The sequence below is a fragment of the Echinops telfairi genome, unplaced genomic scaffold, assembly GCF_000313985.2.
Source record: "Echinops telfairi isolate 266 unplaced genomic scaffold, ASM31398v2 ScPeMD7_2291;HRSCAF=2852, whole genome shotgun sequence".
Taxonomy (NCBI): Eukaryota; Metazoa; Chordata; class Mammalia; order Afrosoricida; family Tenrecidae; genus Echinops; species Echinops telfairi.
The window spans coordinates 45,506,894-45,512,442 of record NW_022106189.1 but is presented as its reverse complement, the minus strand read 5'-3'; the positions used below and the strand labels follow the sequence as shown (position 1 = coordinate 45,512,442).

General features: G+C 53.5%; 1 pseudogene; it reads left to right on the top strand.

Annotated features, from left to right (window-relative positions):
- Positions 1-2,220: 2,220 nt before the first annotated feature.
- Positions 2,221-2,378, top strand: LOC115870672 (annotated as a pseudogene).
- The last annotated feature ends 3,171 nt before the right edge of the window (positions 2,379-5,549 follow it).

Genomic DNA, 5,549 nt, shown 5'->3' with positions numbered 1-5,549 from the left:
TCAGGGGGTCTCACACTGAGCCTGGGTGATGAGGGGCATGATGGGGGACATGGGCACTGCTGGTCTTCTGTCCGGAGGTCTCACACTGAGCCTGGCTGATGAGGGGCATGATGGGGACATGGGCACTGCTGGTCTTCTGTCCGGAGGTCTCACACTGAGCCTGGGTGATGAGGGGCATGATGGGGACATGGGCACTGCTGGTCTTCTGTCAGGGGATCTCACACTGTACAACGTTCTGGAGGGTAACTTGGAATGAAATCCAGGACAGTGAGAAGGCAAGGCCTTTGACTCCGCATCCTCATGACCCGGAACGTGGACTGAGGAAGGAACCATGAGTGACAGGCTGTTTCTCCCTGTCAAGTGCCCAGTGGCCAATACAGGTCAATGCTGACTGGCCCACGATGACAGTTGGGCCTCCTTGAACTGATCTGGCTGCCCCAAAACAAAGTCACTGTGGCTGCTAAAAATACCATGATATAAACACACATGTATGAATTATATAAAAATACAATTTAATTACACAACAGATCTAATGGTATGAGTCTGTTTGTTTTTGAGCTCTGGCGGCATGGTAGGCCAAGAGGTCAGCAGTTTGAAACGACTCACTGCTCTGGGGGAGAAAGATGAGGCTTTCTACTCCTGTCATCAGTTAGCCTTGGAAACCTACAGGGCAGTTCTGCCCTGTCCCTTGGGGTCGCTCTGAGCCAGCTAAGAACCGACACGGTACAAGTGAGTTACTGCTTTTCTGGTTTGACTTCCAAGCCATTGAGCCATTGACTTTCCATCCAGAGGGGCCCTCGTGATTGTTCCCGGTTAACTTTCTCAAAGTGGGTTCTGTGGGGAGTTACTGGGGCTAGATGTTTCAGGATCAAATAAGCTTGGGAACACAGAGCATACTCTTCCCAGCAGGCCTTCTCAGAGGCTTTGCTACGCGACAGGGCTCCGCTGGTCTCAGCCCATGGTTTGACGTGGGTGCAGTGTCTCACGGGATGTTGCTCTCGGTGGCTTGCTCTGGCTCAGCTTCAGCTCTTTGACAGATGGGACACTTGGGCAAAGCTCCAGAAGAAGTTTGTCAGACCCAGGCGTCCTAGCGCTCCCTGCAGATCCCAACAGTCTCCTGCCTGCTAACCACAGAATTGTTGGCTTATTCACATGGAATCACGGGCAACAGCACTGTCACTCAGGCCCGGATGGAGGTGACCCCAAACTGGTATCTGTCAGGCACACCACAGCACACTAGCCCCATGAGTGGGGACGGGGGGCACTTTAGACCATAAAATTACGTACCAACAAAACGCACTAACAAAGGGGAGAGGGAAGCAAATGTGGCCTGGAACAGACCACAAAAAGCCCCTGCTTCCAGGATGAGCTGAAACAAGATGACGACACGGCGTCATCTGTCGTCATCTTGACCTCGGCTGAGAACACACGCATTGTGGACTCTAATTAGGTCACCGCAAAGGACTGTGAGAGCTCCACGGATACCAATTTGTGGGTGAGAAGTAAAATTTAGGGAAGAGCCAACCTCACAGATAAAGAATGGGTATGCGACACGAACTGGAGATTCTGTGAGGAGAGCCTGGTCTATGGTGAGAGGCGCAAGGAAATGCAGCATCAAGAGGCGCTCTAGGGTCTGGTCAGAGACACTGCGTGACAGAGATGCCCTCGACGGGCAGTGCCCGCTAAGTGTTAGCTTCGGGTGCATAACCCAGAGAGGGGAGCACAGGGGAGCTCTTTCTCTAACACATAGAGAAGGTGAGCACAGACTCGGGCTCAGGCCTTGCCCGTTTCCATACTCTCTGCCGACAGAAGAATGTTCCAGCTCCCAAGCTGGTCCACAAAACCCTTTATCCACAGCCTGAGGTGCTCTTTAAAGCTTGAACCAAAACTACCCCCGGGCCCCTCTGAACGAAGTAACAGAGCCCCCACAAAGTCAAGGCTCTCCCATGGGTGCTGAGACCAAAAGGTCAGCAGTAACGGGAGCAGAGATGGGGAAGCGAGCAGGTGGAGGGGAAAGAGCGCTCTGGAAACGGAACCCCCAAAAGAGAAGGCTGACGCTCTGGGGAATCTAACAAATGTTGCGCACAATCTGTGTAGAAATTATTTGCGCACAATCTGTGTAGAAATTATCAAAGGGTGGGTGGGGGGATCGGGTGCAAGGCGGCAATCCAAGAAGCACTTAGACCCCCCCAGGCCAGAAGTCGCGGAGGCCCAGCCGCGATGTTTTGGATCAAGGGCCTCGGGCTGGAGCTGGGCCCTGAGGAAATGAAACGGAAGAAGATGCGTGAGGACGTGATCTCCTCCATATGGAACCTTCTTACTATGTGGCCCTGCTGCGAGTCACTCCACTTATCCTAAAGAAATTGGACAGCGGATGAACATACGGCATTGCGTGAAAATGCATGATGGAAGGAACCTGGTTCCAGTCTCCTCCTCCCATCTGCACATGAATAGACCCAGAAAGAGACGCCGGACTCTGATGGAATGGGCTTAAAAAGTCTGCTTGTTAAGAACAAGTTGTTTTGTTGGTTTTTTTCCTGGTGACTGACTGACTATAAAATTAACTGGGCAATGTGAAAGGATTTCTGGTGGTGATATCGCACCCTTTTGCCTCTGAGATTCGGCCCCCGTGACTGTTGGTACCCTTGTAAATCGTGTCCAACTTCATTTTCCAGCAGGTATTCATCACAAGTGCCTCCAGGAGTTTCGTCTGGGCCGTCATCTCTGCGGACCTTTTTCTTTCGGCCCAGAATGTGGTTGTGAAGCGTGGGCAACAGTTCTCTGGAAGTCAGCACCAAATCACAATGATATCTGAGCACAGAGCCATGAGTCTATTATTTTAATACATGTATCTGTGCGGGGGGGAAAAAAAGGAATGATCAAGGGGACCCTCACTTGCTCCAGAAACTTTCACACATACGAAAAAAAAATTGTTTAAAGCTCTTTATCCACTGATCGCACGGTGCCCCAGGACTTTATAGAGAGGCTGTAAGAGGAGCTCAGGAAAGAAATGCAGTCCATCTGCTTCCTCTTGCAGCGGAACAAAGACCCCCCAAGTGAGGGGCTCAGCCCACGTAGTGACTCACAGCGCAGGAGGTCACACATCCCCTGTGGGTCTCCTGGGCTGGAGACAATGTGGTGGCGGGGCCGGCTCCTTTCTAGAGGCTCCAGGGCAGAATTCATTTTTCTGGCTTTTCAGATTCTAGAGGTTTCTATCATTGCTTGGCTCATAGCCACTTCCTCCTACATCTTCAGCGTCGGAAGAAGCGGGCTGAGTCTTCTCGTGTTGCCATCTCTCTGACTCTTCTGTCCTCCTAATCTCTTTCTGACCGGGCTAAGAAGTCTCTCCGCTGAGAAGGACCCCGTGATTCTCCTGAGACTGCGTGGGCAGTCCAGGACCCTCTCCGCTCTCAAGATCCTTCGCTTTAATCCCCGCTGCATGCCAGGGGGCATCTCCCTAGGTTCCAGGAGCCAAGCCACGGCCATCTTGATGGTAGGGGGGTGGCAGGCACTGTGCCAACCAACCGCAGGTGAGTTGAGTTGGATTCCATAAAAGCAAATGTTACCTGAACTGATCTTTTGAGAAGAACCCACTAACACCAGCTCATTCATGCACCCTTTCCCATCTCTCCATCATGCTTGACTCTCTTCAAAGAGGCACTGTCTAGCCAAAGAGATGAGGCTGAGCCTGGCAAACTTTTGCTTCAAAATAAACCCTACTAGGAAATTTCCACGGGACCGGACCCTTCTCTTCTCCCCAAAGCCTACTGGAAACCCAAAACCGAGCCGGGTTTCTTGCACGAAAGCCCATCAGACTTCGAGCACTCCCAGAACAGAGTGGTACTTGTTTGATGTTTATTTTATTTTGTTTTGTTTGTTTTACACCCCACCCCACCCCGCTCCAAAGTCAAGAGGATTAGGGCGTACTTGTTCATGAGCAGCGTGAACTCTGCTTAGGACACCACTATCTACTTGGAAAAGGACCTCCTCTATGAATGCCACCCCAGCTTAAATTCCTCCAGGGCTTGTCCCCCTTGCCTCTACCACGCTGGCGCTCAGGCGCTACACACGCACAGGAAGCGTGTTTTATGCGAACACAGCACAGACACATGTTCCAGTCGCCTAATCCCCGGCGGCCATTGTCTTGGAGTCACCCAGAAAGTCAGCGGTTTCCATTGGGCTTGGTCTGGTGCCTTGCCCTGGGGGTGGGGGTGGGGAGCAACTGCTTTCCTAATGGGTTTCTGAGATTTCTCCCCACAATTCTGATGTCAGAATTTCCTGATAATGAAACTGAGGGTGGGAGAGGTTCATCTTGCCCCTTTTGGTCTGTCAACAAGTAGGGTCGGAACTGGGGTCTTCCAACCTTAAATTAATTCTTTCCAGCCAATGGCAGCAACACTCCCTCTCCTTATTCCTTCATTCCCGGAACCTCTGGTAGTGAAGCTCACTAAATCAACTCGGTGCTGGCTGGGAAGGGCACCGGCCCTCCCAGGAAGGAGGAGGAGGAGGCCAGAGAGCAACCTGTGAGCCAAGGCAGGTGCTTCCTGTGAGGCCAACACGCAGCACTCCACAGGTGCGACCTCCTCCGCTCCTCAAGCTGGATGTGTGCCAGCAGGGCTGATCGCAGGGGCTGGGGAGCCCAATGGGGTTGGGGGCGGGGTGTCCCATAGAGTCCCACCAGGCCTTTAAATGGAACCTTTGGGGAGAAAGACGTCACAGCAGTGGCGTGTCCAACAAGGCGTTCTGAGAAGCGCCCATCACACACACCCCACCAGCCACTAAGGACTTCTAAGACACGTCTCTTATGTGCCACGTGGACCTTATGTGCCCCCCCCCTTCATCCCGTGGCCTCCCCACTGATCTCAGGCATGGTCTCCCATCCTCCCAGCCCCCCCACCCCCCTACCCACCCAAATCCCTTTCTGCCCTCAAATCTCCACTCCCCACCACACGCACACACATACACACACCCCACACACCGGCCCACCACTTGTCGAGGCTGATGCGTCTCTTACCAGCTTCCAGTTGTGTCGTCCACACGCCACTCTCCACACACTTGGCGGCTCCCAGGTGGCAGCCGCCACTTACGACACCTAACAACATCCTTTCTTCTGTCCTCCACGCAGCCCCGCCTCCAGCAACAGCGGCAGGGCCTGACACAGGCCACCCTCCACTAGGAATCAGAGCTTTTGCTTGTGATTGGCTTAGGGCTGGCCACGTGGCCCAGCTCCAGCCAATGGGAGGACTAAACCTTGGGTCATCTGACCCAGCTCCAGCCAATGGACGCGAGGGGAGCCTGCTGGGGCCCTGTGGGATAGGTTCCCGCGCGTCTGGTGGGTTTGCCGCCCTCATGTGACCTGCCTATAGAAGCAGCCACCCCCAAGAGAGAGTGGATCCCGAGAATCCCAGGGCAGTGCTTGTGTGGAGATTGCCCCGCGTGCCGATGTTTTATCCTTGAGAGACACCCTTCCGAATGGTGGAAGCCCATCGTTTGGGACTTCTCGAACTGTAGCTGCAAGCACCCTGCCGGCCCTGCAGAGCCTGGCTCCA